The sequence below is a fragment of the Phoenix dactylifera genome, unplaced genomic scaffold (genome assembly GCF_009389715.1).
Source record: "Phoenix dactylifera cultivar Barhee BC4 unplaced genomic scaffold, palm_55x_up_171113_PBpolish2nd_filt_p 000861F, whole genome shotgun sequence".
Classification (NCBI taxonomy): Eukaryota; Viridiplantae; Streptophyta; class Magnoliopsida; order Arecales; family Arecaceae; genus Phoenix; species Phoenix dactylifera.
In genome coordinates this window covers 172,930-187,765 of record NW_024068224.1, presented here as the reverse complement: position 1 = coordinate 187,765, position 14,836 = coordinate 172,930, and the positions used below count along the sequence as shown (strand labels likewise).

The 14,836-nt window shown below is 48.3% G+C and overlaps 1 non-coding gene across 1 annotated transcript; it reads left to right on the top strand.

Moving 5' to 3' along the window:
* Window positions 1–4,362: 4,362 nt before the first annotated feature.
* On the top strand, window positions 4,363–4,472 carry LOC120107431. Its single transcript, XR_005509211.1, has one exon. It is a non-coding gene; the product is annotated as a small nucleolar RNA R71 (small nucleolar RNA).
* Window positions 4,473–14,836: the final 10,364 nt, after the last annotated feature.

Sequence of the window (14,836 nt, the reverse complement as noted above, 5' to 3'; positions counted from 1 at the left end):
CGATGAGCGTGAGGCTCGTCGAGTCAAGCGCCTAGCCTCGAGATTCATACTGTATAAAGGCAAGCTCTACAGAAGATCTTTTACCTCTCCCCTCCTCAGGTGTCTCGCGCCGTCGGAGGCGGATTATGCAATGCGTGAAGTCACGAAGGCATCTGCGGAAACCATTTGGGAAGCCGAGCACTGGCATACAAAATTTTGCGCCAGGGATACTATTGGCCAACACTCCAGAAGGATGCGCTGGATTTTGTTCGGAGATGCGACCGGTGCCAGAGGAATGCCAACATCCAGCGCCGACTTCAGCCCCCTTGACCTCAATCAGTTTCCCCTGGCCATTCGCTCAATGGGGAATTGATATCCTGAGACTGTTCCCTTGGCGACTGGGCAGAGGAAATTTCTGATCGTCTCCATTGATTACTTCACGAAGTGGGTCGAGGCCGAGCCAGTGGCCCGGATCACCGAGCAGAAGATGCGGGACTTCGTTTGGAAGTTCATAATCTGTAGATTCGGGCTTTCCCACATCCTCATATCAGACAAACGGCAGTCAGTTCGACAATGCTCGTTTCAGAGAGTAGGCCAATAGAAACACATTGCAAGACCTTTGCAACAGTTTTCTTAGAGGCAAAGTGTCCACCGCAAGCATCAGTATGGCAGAAAGAAAGTACGCTTTGTATATCATGATCCGGTATGCATCGTCTAAAGATTTGATCATTGCAATATTTAAAAAATAGGGTTCGTCATAGTAATAATTCTTTACTTCGCGCAAGAAAATTTTTCTATCTGTCGACCCCCAATGCTCCGGCATCCGGCTAGTAACAAGAAAATTTACAATATCTGCATACCATGGTATACTAGAAAGTGCAAACAACTGCTCTTCAGGGAATGAGTCCTTGATGGAAAATTGTGGCACTGAATCATGAAAAATTAATCGTGATAAATGGTCAGCAACCACATTCTCTACTCCTTTTTATCTTTGATAGTGATGTCAAATTCTTGGAGTAGAAGTATCCATCGTATTAAGCGTGGTTTGGCCTCTTTCTTATCCAACAAATATTTTAGTGCCGCATGGTCCGTGAAGATAACAATAGGAGCACCAAGGATATAAGAGCGAAATTTATCTAAGGCAAATACTACTGCAAGCAATTCTTTTCGGTGGTAGTGTAATTCATTTGAGCATCGTTTAAGGTTTTGCTTGCATAGTAAATGACATATGGCTTATTATCCTTGCGTTGTCCTAGGACAGCTCCTATTGCATAGTCGCTAGCGTCGCACATAATCTCAAAAGGTAATGACCATCGGGTGGTTCGCACGATGGTGCAGTGCTAAGGCATAGACTTCAACCTTTTCGAATGCCTCCTGACAGGTTTCAGTCCAATTGAACGGTGATCAAGGGATAGGAGGTTACATAATGGTCGAGCTATGACACTAAAGTCCTTAATGAACCTCCTATAGAATCCGGCATGACCCAAAATGATCTGACATCTCTAACTGTCTTGGGTGCAGGTAGCTTAGCAATTAAAATCAGTCTTAGCTCTATCTACTTCCATTCCTTTTTGATGAAACAATGTGTCCTAGGACAATTTCCTTTGGCACCATGAAGTGGCATTTCTTCCCAATTCAGTATCAAATTCTTTTCTATACATCGAGCTAAGACTGCTTGTAAATGTGACAGGCAATCATCAAATGAGTCACCAAAAAATGGAGAAGTCATCCATGAACACTTCCAAAAATTTTTTCGTTCATATCTTCAAAAATGCTGAGCATGCATCTTTGAAATGTTGCGGGTGCATTACACAACCCAAATGGCATTCGTCGGAAAGCCAAATGTGCCAAAAGGACAAGTGAAGGTAGTCTTCTCTTGATCTTCTGGTAAAATTTCAATTTGATAATATCCCGAATAGCCATCAAGAAAACAATAGAAATCATGCCCTGCAACCCTCTCCAATACTTGGTCTAGGAAGGGTAGAGGAAAGTGATCCTTTCGTGTGACTAAATTCAGCTTTCGGTAGTCAACACACATGCGCCCAACTCGTCGGGACACGAGTTGGAAACTAGTTCACCTTGTTCATTTTCTACTACCGTCAAACCCGACTTCTTAGGAACAACTTGAGTAGGGCTTACCCACTTGCTATCGGAAATTGGGTAAATAATACCCACATCAAGCAACTTGAGGACTTCTGCCTTAACCACATCTCTCATCGTAGGATTTAACCTTCGTTGCATTTGCCTTGTGGTTTTGGCATTGTCCTCCAAATATATTCGGTGCGTGCAAATTAAGGGGCTAATTCCCTTCAAGTCGGCAATAGACCACCCTAAGGCTCCCTTATGATTTTTTAGAGCACCAAGTAATTTTCTTTCTTGGATATGATCAAGTTCAGACGAGATAATTACAGAAAAAGTATCCTCGGGTCCAAGAAATGCATACTTAAGTTCCTTTGGTAAGGGTTTCAATTCGAGCTTGGGTGCTTGCTCATGGGATGGTATTATTTTCATTTCTCGAGGTGGCCAACTGTTCAAATTTTTCTACTTTTGGTCTCCACCCATTGATCATCATGGCGTTCGAAAAATTCATACTCGGTTTGACCAACAAATCATCTTTATTGGTGCCATTAGAACACCAATCAATTAAACTATCGCCGGATGGATCGTTAAATTGCTTCAGCTAACAAATATTCCTCCGCGATAGTTTCAACCCAATCAACCTCCTTACTCTCTTCGGGATCATTAGGTTGTTTGCACACATTAAAAATGTTCAGTTCTAAGGTCATGTTACCAAAAGAAAGCTTCATGACGCCATTCCTACAATTAATTAATGCATTAGAAGTCGCAAGGAATGGACGTCCTAAAATGACCGGAATCTGAGACTGTGAGTTCGAAGCCGGATGTGTGTCCAATACGATAAAATCGACCAGGAAAGTAGAACTTGTCTACTTGGACTAATACATCCTCGATAATCCCCCTTGGAATTTTAACTGACCTGTCAGCTAATTGTAAAGTGACGGAGGTTGGCTTCAACTCACCTAAACCAAGTTGCTCATATACAGAATATGGCAACAAATTCACACTTGCCCCTAAATCTAACAATGCTCGCTCTATCCTAAAGTCGCCTATGATGCATGAAATGGTTGGGCAACCTGGATCTTTATATTTAGGGAGAATGTTGTGCTGCAATATAGCACTCACATTTTCAGTTAAAAATGCCTTCTTTTAACATTTAATCGGCGTTTGACAGTACCACAAGTCCTTCAAAAATTTGGCATATGAAGGTACTTGTTTGATTGCATCAAGAAGAGGTATATTGATTTTTACTTGTTTAAAAAGCTCAAGAATTTCAGAGTTAGGTTCGAGCTTTTGTAACGGCTTTAACCGTTGTGGAAAAGGTGGAGGAAAAGGACATTCAACTTTCTTAGTAGAAGTTGGGACCTCAACTTCTTCTTTGTCCCTTTCATCAACTTTGGGAGCATCAGAATCAGAAGTGACCTGCGGTCTCAATGGGACGGGTTGATCAATGACTTTCCCATTACGCAAAGTCATGATGCTCTTTGCATGCTCTGTATGTGAACTAGAGGGAGCCGTATTATTACTACCGTGCACTTGTGGGTTAGGTTGGGGTTGAGCTGGAAGCTTACCCTTCTCTTGGGTACTTAGGACGGTAGTCAACATTGACAATTGGTTCCTTATGTCTTCAAAATTTCGAGTATTTTGAGCATTGATATTAGCTTGACCTTGTAGAAAAGTTTGTATGGATTGCAAGGTATCCTCGATATTTGGCTTTTGAGAAGGTGATGGTGCATAAGGAGGATGTGCAGGTGGAGGAGCTGAATGGTGTGACTGTTGAGGATGATCGTTTCTCCACCTAAAGTTTGGATGATTCTTCCAACCAGGGTTATAGGTATTCGAGTATGGATCGTTATAAGGCTTTTGATAGGAGTTCATAGCATTTGCTTGATCGTGCAAGGCTTCTTTGAATGCCGGTATGGTGGGACAATCAGTAGTAGTATGACCCGACATATCGCAGATACCACAACACTCGTTTTCTAAGCTCTATAGTCTTGACAGGCTCAACCTTCCTAAGCTCAATTTCTTCTACCTTCCTAGTGAGGGCTACCATTTTAGCATGAAGATCATCCTCAGTTTTGAGGTTGTAAAGGCCTCCCTGTACAGAGCTAGTGGGCTTAGGCAAAGACTTGTTATTTCTATCCCCGTTATCCCAAAGTTGGGCAGTCTCAGCAAGGGAATCCAAATATTCCCATGCTTCATCAGGGTGTTTTTTCTAAGAATCTACCATTGCACATGGTCTCTACAAACTGTTTCAACTGTGGAGATAAACCTTCATAAAAGAAGCTAATGGTTCTCCAAGTTTCGAACCCGTGATGAGGGCATGAGAGAAGAAGGTCTTTAAATCTTTCCCAACATTCATAAAATGTTTCATTATCTTTTTGTTGGAAATTGCTAATATGTCTTTTTAAAAAGTTGGTCCTTTGTGTGGGGAAGAACTTCTTTAAAAATTCTCTCTGCATATCTTGCCAATTTCTTATTGATCTAGGTCGCAAAGAGTTTAGCCATGTTTTGGCCTTATCCTTTAGAGAGAAAGGAAACAATGTCAGCTTGAGGACATCCTCGGTGACGTTTGGCACTCTAAATGTAATGCTCAATTCTTCAAAATCCTTTAAATGAAGATACGGACTCTCGGACTCTAACCCGTGGAACTTGGGCAGCAATTGGATTACCCCGGGTTTGATGTCAAAATGTCCTACATTATCAGGAAAAATTATGCATGAAGGCTGACTAGTCCTAGCCGGTTGTAGGTATTGTCTTAGAGTCATAACATGGGGTTCTCGTTCTCGATTGTGGTGACTCCCCGCATCTTCATTTAGATCAGCCATCTCACAAGGTGTGAGATATTGCGAAGGAATTTCAGAGGTATGTCCTAAGGGATGATCTAAAGTTGTACGACTTAATTGACCGGTGTCGTCCCTATTCCACTTTAGCATGCAAAATATTTCCCTCTTCTTTTTTTTTCTTTTTCTCTTTTTTTTTAAAAAATAAAAGAAAATAAAAAAATAAATATAAGTACCAACTAAAGATACCCTAAAACGACATCCTAAAACAAAAATCCTATTCACAATCAAACATGCAACAAAACATTACACCTCAATTTCTAATGTTTTTCTTAAATTTCTAGACAGCTCCTAACTGGTTTGAAGAGGGCACCTAAGCCTCCAATCCGGTCTAATGAACCGAGTTGACCAGGTAAGCTCCCAAGTAAGTGGAGGGGTCACGATGCGTTCGCAAAGGTCCCACTTAAAACCCACTTGCCTCGAACAGATGAACTGTCTCCCTTATAGGGACAAAGCTTGCCTAGACATCAACTAAGCCACAGAGCGAAATTGGTGCAACTTTCGGTGGTCTTCGTCCTATTGAGCTCGAATGTCCTTAGGGGCCAACGTCTAGTTGATTTTAGTTAAGCTTGGGACATTTATGCACTGGGGTGATTTTTGGGCTAAGGACGAGTGATGAAATCCCGACCTTATCTTTTTAAATGGGTTCTGCCCTTAAAATATTTTATGCTGATGCCTTATACTATATGCAACAATCAAGAGATTTTTTTTTAATATTTTATGACATGACATTAAATTTCATTGAATAGGTGATCAAGCAAATTATTTATTTATTTTTTTTTTAAATTTTATGAGTTATAGTTTGAAATTTGAATTCTGAAATTTGAAACTTGAAATTGAAAATTTTAGGTTTTTTTTTATTTTTGAATAATCACCCTTGATCTTTTCTTAAAGTTTTTTTTTTCTTAAATTTTCAATTAGCAACAAGGGTTAATGAGATATGATAACGATAAAATTCTGATTCTAAAAAAAATATTAAATGCAGAAAATTCAAAGTAAAAAGCAGCAAGGTTTTATATTAATCTAATGGTCTTAAAAGTCTCAGAAATGTCAATCAGACCGTTCAGATTATCTAACAATGTGTCTTGCACTAGCTGACCAAATTTGAGTCAAATCAGACGGCTAATTTCTATGATATCAGATTTTGATGCAAACTGTGCAGGGAATTAAAAATAGTAGTAAAGATGCAATTTTTTTTTTTCAAAAGAAAAATACTAACTACTAAGGTAAAAATTAAATCTAAAATTATACTAATAACTCAGCCGTTCCCCGGCAACGGCGCCAAAAACTTGGTGCAAAAATAAAACTGTTCTCCCAAGTGCAGGAGAATCGCACAAGTAATATAACTCGGGAGTCCGAGGTCAATTCCTCAGGGAACGAAATATGGATTATTAGCGTAATTTCAGATGTAATTTTTAGTTGATATTTAGAAATTAAAAGCAGAGAATAATATGTGATTAAATAACGTTCAAGAATATAGAGATGGCTAGGGATCCGGAATCCTCCTTAACAATATTACTTTCAATAAATAAACTCGGCGATTCTTGATTAAGGATTAATATGATAAAATAGTTCTAATCATGGAGTATACAATCTTAGAACATGAATTCAACATCCAAGTATTTATCGTGCCGATTACGTCTACGATAAATCAAGCATCAAAACAATCCATGCATCAATATATATAAACCATACAAGATCTATCTTATAGATGAGTAAGCAAGAATCAAAATCATACCAATGGATATTAAACAATTAGAATACAAGTTTAGAGTATACTTGATGAAAGCAACATGCCAAGGGTTCATCCATCACCCTTTGCCAAAGGAATTAGGCTCTCATTACAAACATCACCTCTTCCCTATTTTTTTCTTTTTTTCTTTTCGGAAACAGGGCATACCCTGTTTCCTTCTTCTCTTTTCTTTCCCCTGCCGCCGCCCAACTCCTCCCTTCAATCGCAGAGGCTCCTCTGTTTTCCCGATGAGACCCCCCTCCCTCTCAGCCGACTACCTTTTATAATCAACTCTCTCCCTCCATGGATCTTCGGAATGCGCTGGAATCAATGCTTTAGAGGCAAACGGCTGGGTCTTGGGCGCGTGAGGCTGAGGCGTTGGAGGAGCTGATCTCGGCCCGATCCGGCGCTGAGAACGGACGCGATGGAGGAGGCGGAATGGCTGGGATGCTCGGGACTTGATACGGGAGCTGGGATCACGGGCTCGGGGCTGATCGCGGACTGCTAGGAGGTCGCCGAGATGCGGGTTGAGGCTTATGAACGGCTGGGAGGCGCTGATCGCTGTGGAGGAGCGCGATCTGGAGGACGCCCGGAAGGGAGCTGATCACGGACGGCTGGGAGGTTTCACGGGCTTGGGCGGATGCTTGGGAGGTGATCGCGGACATGCTCAGGTTGTGAGGCTGAGAAGGAGGAGAACGCGGACGAGACGGATGCCGGAGGTGATCGCGGACGTGGACGTCGTGCGGATGCTGGGAATCCGGAAGCTTGGATGCGGGCGTTGATCGTTGGTGAGGTGGAATCTGGGAGAATCGCCAAAGACGCTGGCTCACGGATGCAAGGGATGAAACTCGGACTCGCGGAGGGTTGAATTGCGAAGCTGGGATGAGCGAACGAACGGGATGTCTGGATGGCTGAAATATGGCATGCTCTCCACCGTGCCAAGCATCTGCTGATCATTCTCTAGGCCATAGGTTGATGATGTGTAGTTCTAGGATGATCTTTCCTTAGATGTTTCATTGCTCGTTCCCTCTGGATGGTCGCCAAGTGTTGCTCCAGTGTGATTAGGCTTGACTGCTATTTGTGGTTGTGGGCTTGATAAATGATAGGTTCGACCACGCCATAGTGAGATTGGGTGCGTACGTCTTGGGGCCATGCATCTTTCTGAACCCAATTGTACCAAATGTACATTTTATCTCTAGTTTATGATAACCTGCACCCCTCAAAAAAATATAATATTAATGCAACACTTTTATCATTATTTATTAGCAGTAATACTAATTTAAGTGATGTGTAAATCGCACTTTTGTGCTCTCATCAGGCTTCATCCGGAAAATATCCTACCCGGAGTGGCTCGCCAACGTGGTCCTCGTCAAGAAAGCCAACGGGAAGTGGCGTATGTGCGTGGACTACACCGACCTGAATAAAGCCTGCCCGAAGGACAGCTTTCCACTCCCCAGCATCGACCAGCTCGTGGACTCCACCTCGGGTCACGAGCTGCTGGCATTCATGGACGCCTTTTCCGGATACAACCAGATCCGCATGGCACCAGAAGATGAGGAAAAGACAGCCTTCATCACCGACGGGGGAACCTACTGCTACAAGGTAATGCCATTCGGCTTGAAAAATGCCGGGGCAAACTTATCAAAGGCTGGTCAGCCGAATCTTCAAAGACCAAATAGGCCGAAACATGGAGGTCTACGTGGATGACATGCTAGTGAAAAGCAAGGTGGCACAAGACCACATAGCCGACCTCAATGAAGCATTCTCCACACTCCGAAAGTACCAGATGAAGCTCAATCCAGCTAAATGTGCATTCGGGGTCACCTCTGGCAAATTCCTCGGCTTCATCATTACACAACGAGGAATTGAGGCCAATCCAGAGAAGATCCAAGCCCTCCAAGAGATGACGCCTCCCAGGACGGTCAAGGAGGTACAACGGCTCACAGGCCGAGTCGCAGCCCTCGGAAGATTCATCTCCCGCTCGGCCGAGCGCTGCCTTCCATTCTTTGCAGCCCTCAAGAAGCCGAAGAACTTTTTGTGGTCGAACGAGTGCCAGCAATCTTTTGAAGAACTAAAGCATCTCCTAGCTTCCCCTCCCCTGCTCATAAAACCTCAACAGGGTGAGCTCCTTTACTTGTATCTAGCTGTCTCCCCTGTAGCAGTAAGCTCGGTCATGGTCCGAGAGGAGGGCAAACTCCAAAAGCCAGTATACTACACCAGCCGGGTCTTGAGGGACGCCGAGACCCGATACTCCAAGCTTGAGAAGACTGCCTATGCTTTGGTCATCTCGGCTCGGAGGCTCCGACCCTACTTCCAAGCTCATACAGTGGCTGTGCTGACCGACCAGCCAGTCAGGCAGATCCTGCAGAGATCAGATCGTGCGGGTCGGATCACCAAATGGGCCATTGAGCTCGGGAAATTCGACATTGAGTACCGGCCCAGACCGGCGATCAAAGCACAAGCACTCGCAGACTTTATAGTCGAGTGCACCATACCGGATGAGGTCGAATCCGAACCTGAACCACCGGTGGAGCAGACCTTGAGTTTGACATGGACTCTGCATGTCGATGGCTCTTCAAACTCGGGGGGTAGCGGAGCAGGGCTCATTCTCACCAGCCCAGAGGGGGTGGTCGCCGAGCAAGCCTTACGCCTCGAGTTTCCTGCTTCCAATAACATGGCGGAGTATGAAGCGCTTGTCGTCGGGCTCAAGCTAGCCAAGGAGCTAGGAGTAAAGGACTTGAAAGCCTTCAGTGATTCTCAGCTCGTCGTCAACCAAATTGTGGGCGACTTCGAAGCCAGAGACCCGACCATGCAGAAGCATCTTCAGAAGGTACGGGATCTCACCTCGACCTTGGACTCTTTTCACATTCAACATGTTGCCAGGTCGGAGAATCTCAGGGCCGACCAGCTATCAAAGCTGGCGTCCTCTCGCATGAGCGAGCTTCCCAAAGAGGCAGTACTGGAATATCTCCAAAAGCCCAGCACAGACGAGCCCGAGCAGACCCTCTGCACTGAGTTCGAGCCAAGCTGGATGGACGAACTCATCAGCTATCTGCAAGACGAAGTCCTCCCCACTGATGAACAAGAGGCTTGCCGAATCAAGCGCCTCGCCACCCGGTACGTACTATACGAGGGAAAGCTCTACCGGAGATCCTTCACTTCTCCCCTCCTCAGATGTCTCCGCCCAACGGAGGCTGATTACGCCATGCGCGAAGTCCATGAAGGAATCTGTGGAAATCATCTGGGAGGACGAGCATTGGCCCACAAAATTCTACGCCAAGGATACTATTGGCCGACACTCCAAAAGGATGCTATGGACTTCGTCCAAAGATGTGACCGGTGCCAAAGGAACGCCAATGTTCAGCGCCGGCCCTCGGCTCCTTTGACTTCTATCAGCTCCCCTTGGCCTTTTGCCCAGTGGGGAATTGACATCCTCGGGCCATTTCCACTGGCCACCGGGCAAAGAAAGTTCCTGGTCGTCTCCATCGACTACTTCACAAAGTGGGTAGAAGCCGAGCCCCTCGCCCGGATCACCGAGCAGAAGATGCAGGATTTCGTCTGGAAGTCCATTATCTGCAGATTCGGGCTTCCCCGCATCCTTATCTCTGACAACGGTCGCCAGTTCGACAACATCCACTTCAGGGAGTTCTGCTCCGAGCTTGGCATTGACCATCGCTTCACCTCGGTCGCGCACCCTCAGACGAACGGAGAAACCGAGGTAACAAATCGTACTATTTTGCAGGGTCTCAAAGCCAGGCTCGACAAATCCAAAGGACAATGGGTCGAAGACCTATACAATGTCCTGTGGGCTTACCGGACCACATTCCGCGTCCCCACCGGCGAGACTCCCTTCAACCTAACATATGGGACGGAGGCCGTCATTCCACTAGAGATTGGACTTCCCTCTCCAAGAGTCGAGCACCACGACGCCAGCTCCAACTCTTCGCGGCTCAGAAGCAACCTCGACCTGATCGAGGAAACGAGGCCGCCCGAGTTCGTATGGCGAGGTACCAGCAAAGGACAGCTCAGTACTACAACGCCAGGGTCAAAGTCAAATTTTTCAGACCGGGGGACCTTGTCCTCAGAAGAGCTGAAGCCTCCCGACCAACTGAGCAAGGGAAGCTGGCCCCAAACTGGGAAGGACCATGCCGAGTCACGCGCATCCGCCGACCCGAAACTTATCAATTGGAGTCTCTAGATGGGACTCCCATTCCGCGGAGCTGGAACTCTGAAAATCTCCGCATGTACCATCAATAAAAAGGGGTCCCCCATTGTTCAACTATGAATTTTATTCTGTGAATTTCATTTTATGATGGTCTGCGTACTTATTTTGAGCTCACCAACACTCCTGATTATCTTATGGTGTCAGGTTTATTTCTCCTCCCCTGACCACGGTTGGGATGCCCCGATGCCTCGGGATGATGGAGTACCTGCGTGGACTCCCTGAAGATGTTCGTGAGTTCGTGGTGCGCTCTCCATCGACCAACGAGCTCGGCTCGTTCTCCTATCCTGACCACGGTCAGGATGCTCCGCCACAACGGGATGCCCCGATCCGTCGGGATGGCCCGAGACGTCGGGGTGCGGTCTTAAGTGACCAGACGAGCTCGGCTCGTTCTCCATCGACTTCCACCGACGAGCTCGGCTCGTGCTCCCTCGACTATGAGTTGCGGTCCTCTCTGACCAGACGAGCTCGGCTCGTTCTCCTACCCTGACCACGGTCAGGATGCCCCGAGACGTCGGGATGCCCCGAACTTCGGGATGCCCTGAGACGTCAGGATGCCCCAATATATTGGGATGCCCTGCCACAACGGGATGCCCCGATCCGTCGGGATGGCCCGAGACGTCGGGGTGCGGTCTTAAGTGACCAGACGAGCTCGGCTCGTTCTCCATCGACTTCCACCGACGAGCTCGGCTCGTGCTCCATCGACTATGAGTTGCGGTCCTCTCTGACCAGACGAGCTCGGCTCGTTCTCCTACCCTGACCACGGTCAGGATGCCCCGAGACGTCGGGATGCCCCGAACTTCGGGATGCCCTGAGACGTCAGGATGCCCCAATATATTGGGATGCCCTGCCACAACGGGATGCCCCGATCCGTCGGGATGGCCCGAGACGTCGGGGTGCGGTCTTAAGTGACCAGACGAGCTCGGCTCGTTCTCCATCGACTTCCACCGACGAGCTCGGCTCGTGCTCCATCGACTATGAGTTGCGGTCCTCTCTGACCAGACGAGCTCGGCTCGTTCTCCTACCCTGACCATGGTCAGGACGCCTCGAGACGTCGAGATGCCCCGATCCGTCGGAATGCCCCGAGACATCGGGATGCCCCGGCTATAGGGAAGCTCGAGACGTCGAGATATGAGTTGCGGTCCTCTCTGACTAGACGAGCTCGGCTCGTTCTCCATCGACTTCCACCGACGAGCTCGGCTCGTGCTCCATCGACTATGAGTTGCGGTCCTCTCTGACCAGACGAGCTCGGCTCGTTCTCCTACCCTGACCACGGTCAGGACGCCTCGAGACGTCGAGATGCCCCGATCCGTCGGGATGCCCCGAGACGTCGGGATGCCCCGGCTATAGGGAAGCTCGAGACGTCGAGATATGAGTTGCGGTCCTCTCTGACCAGACGAGCTCGGCTCGTTCTCCATCGACTTCCACCGACGAGCTCGGCTCGTGCTCCATCAGCCAACGAGCTCGGCTCGTTCTCCTACCCTGGCCACGGTCAGGATGCCCCGAGACGTCGGGATGCCCTGGCTATAGGGAAGCTCGAGACGTCGAGATATGAGTTGCGGTCCTCTCTGACCAGACGAGCTCGGCTCGTTCTCCATCGACTTCCACCGACGAGCTCGGCTCGTGCTCCATCAGCCAACGAGCTCGGCTCGTTCTCCTACCCTGGCCACGGTCAGGATGCCCCGAGACGTCGGGATGCCCCGGCTATAGGGAAGCTCGAGACGTCGAGATATGAGTTGCGGTCCTCTCTGACCAGACGAGCTCGGCTCGTTCTCCATCGACTTCCACCGACGAGCTCGGCTCGTGCTCCATCGGCCAACGAGCTCGGCTCGTTCTCCTACCCCGACCTCGGCCGGGATGCCTCGAGACGTCGAGATGCCTCGACTTATCGGGACGCCCCGATGCGTTGGGATGCGGTCTTCATTGACCAAGACGAGCTCGGCTCGTTGTCCGCCGGCTTCAGCCAACGAGCTCGGCTCGCTCTCCATCGCTGGATTTCTCCGCCGACGTCCCCAAAGAACGGAGTCTGAGCAGAGAAGCGTCTTCAGTCGCCTCGGCGCCAGGACGCACACGGTACAAGGTACCCATTTACTTAATGTTTCTACATTAATGTCTCTATATTGTCTATTCTATTCTTGGATTTCTCCGCCGACGTCCCCAAAGAACGGAGTCCGAGCGGAGAAGCGTCTTCAGTCGCCTCGGCACAAGGACGCACACGGTACAAGGTACCCATTTATTTAATGTTTTTACATTATCTATTCCGCTTTTGGATTTCTCTCTGCCGACGTCCTCAAAGAACGGACACCGAGCAGAGGAGCATTTTCAATCGCCTTGGTGAAGGGGTGCTCACGACACCAGCACAATCATACTAAGCCCGGTGAATCCCCGTCACGAGCTGACGAGTATTCAACCCATTCATTGGAAAAGAATCCGACCCGCCCCGGCAATGTGGGGCTCGGACCCAAAGTTTACTAACTTTGCTAAAAAGTTTAAGTCCTAGCGACCGCCCCAGAGCTTGGTCGAATTCTGGACTAGGCTCGGAAAAATTCTCCGAGCCCAAATCCCTTTGGTATAAGCATGAGCGTCGCTATACCACTGGTCGAAGGACCGAGCAATGGAGCTCGGCTAACCAAACCTAAAACCAAACCCTGTGGCGGGTAAAGCTGAGGCCCTAGAGCCCATGTCCTCGGAACCTAAAATGGATCCGAGCAGAGAAACTTGGACTACAACAGACGAGTTTCCAAAAAAGAAAAAAGGACGACCTGGGGAAGACGCCAGAGAATAGAACTTCGGACCGTGAAAGGCTGAAGGAAGAAAAGCTGGAAGAAGGCGATAAGAATGGGACAGAAGGCCAGGGGAGAGTTTATATAAACCTCCCCAACGGCCCCGATCGGCGAAAAGAAAAGCCGCATCCCGTTGGGATGACCACACGTGTCGGTCTAAAAGACAGAACGACGCATTTAATTAGGGCTAGCGCTTCGGACGCCGAAGCGCCCCATCGGATCGTGCGGCCCCATCATGAGCCCACGACGCGAGGACGCTTCGCAAAAAGTGTCCCAATAATGAGACTTTTCGGAAAGGGAGAGACGCCGCCTATTAAAGGCACCTCGAAGCGCTCGATAATTCAAAATGCGCAATAAATTAAAATTTTCGGAATTCGTAACGACCCAACTGAAGCTACTTCCCGCGCTCCAGCTGGTAGCCAACTGGAACTCGGAAGTCGGGGGTAGTGTTGGGGGAAAAACCCCAAGTCATACCGCCACGGAGGCGCGCGGCCAAAAAGCGCCGGCCGGAAAGGCGCTCGGCCAAAGGGTGCCGACCAGAGAGCACCAACCAGAGGGGTGCTCGGCTAGAAAGAGTCGACCAGAGGACGCCGACCAGAAAAGCGCTCAATTAGAGGGCGCTGACCAGAGAGGAAAGAGCGCGAAATAAAGGCGCTCGGCTAGAAGGCGCTCGACCAAAGGGCGCCGACCAGAAGCATTAGAAGCGACCCCGCCACAGGGCGCCCCATTGGGCGACCAGCTCGGCTCGGCACCCCTGCCGAGCCGATTGCCTTACCCAGATGTTCAACCCCTGCCTAACCCCCTGAGGGACTTGACAACTCCACTACAACCTGCCGCTATCTCCAAGCCGTCAAGGCATAAGATCTCCGCAGGTATTTGGCACGACCTGCCATTAATGCATGAGACCCCCTCAAGTCTCCGATGCACTCAGTCATTTAATGAACACGGCTCAAGACGATCTCCGGATCACTGAACCATCAAAGCGTATGGCTCTCCCTGACCGCCGGTTCACTCGGTAATAAATGCACTTACCATCCATGGACCCCAGGCCCACCACGGCCGGCGGTTCAACCACTCCAACAGGTCCGATCGACCGTGACAACTCCCTGACTCCGGTCCAATTCGGCCTTATTCTCCACTACGCCATTAATGGGCCAAATCGTACCCAATTATTACAAAACAGGACAAACCTCCTGTCACC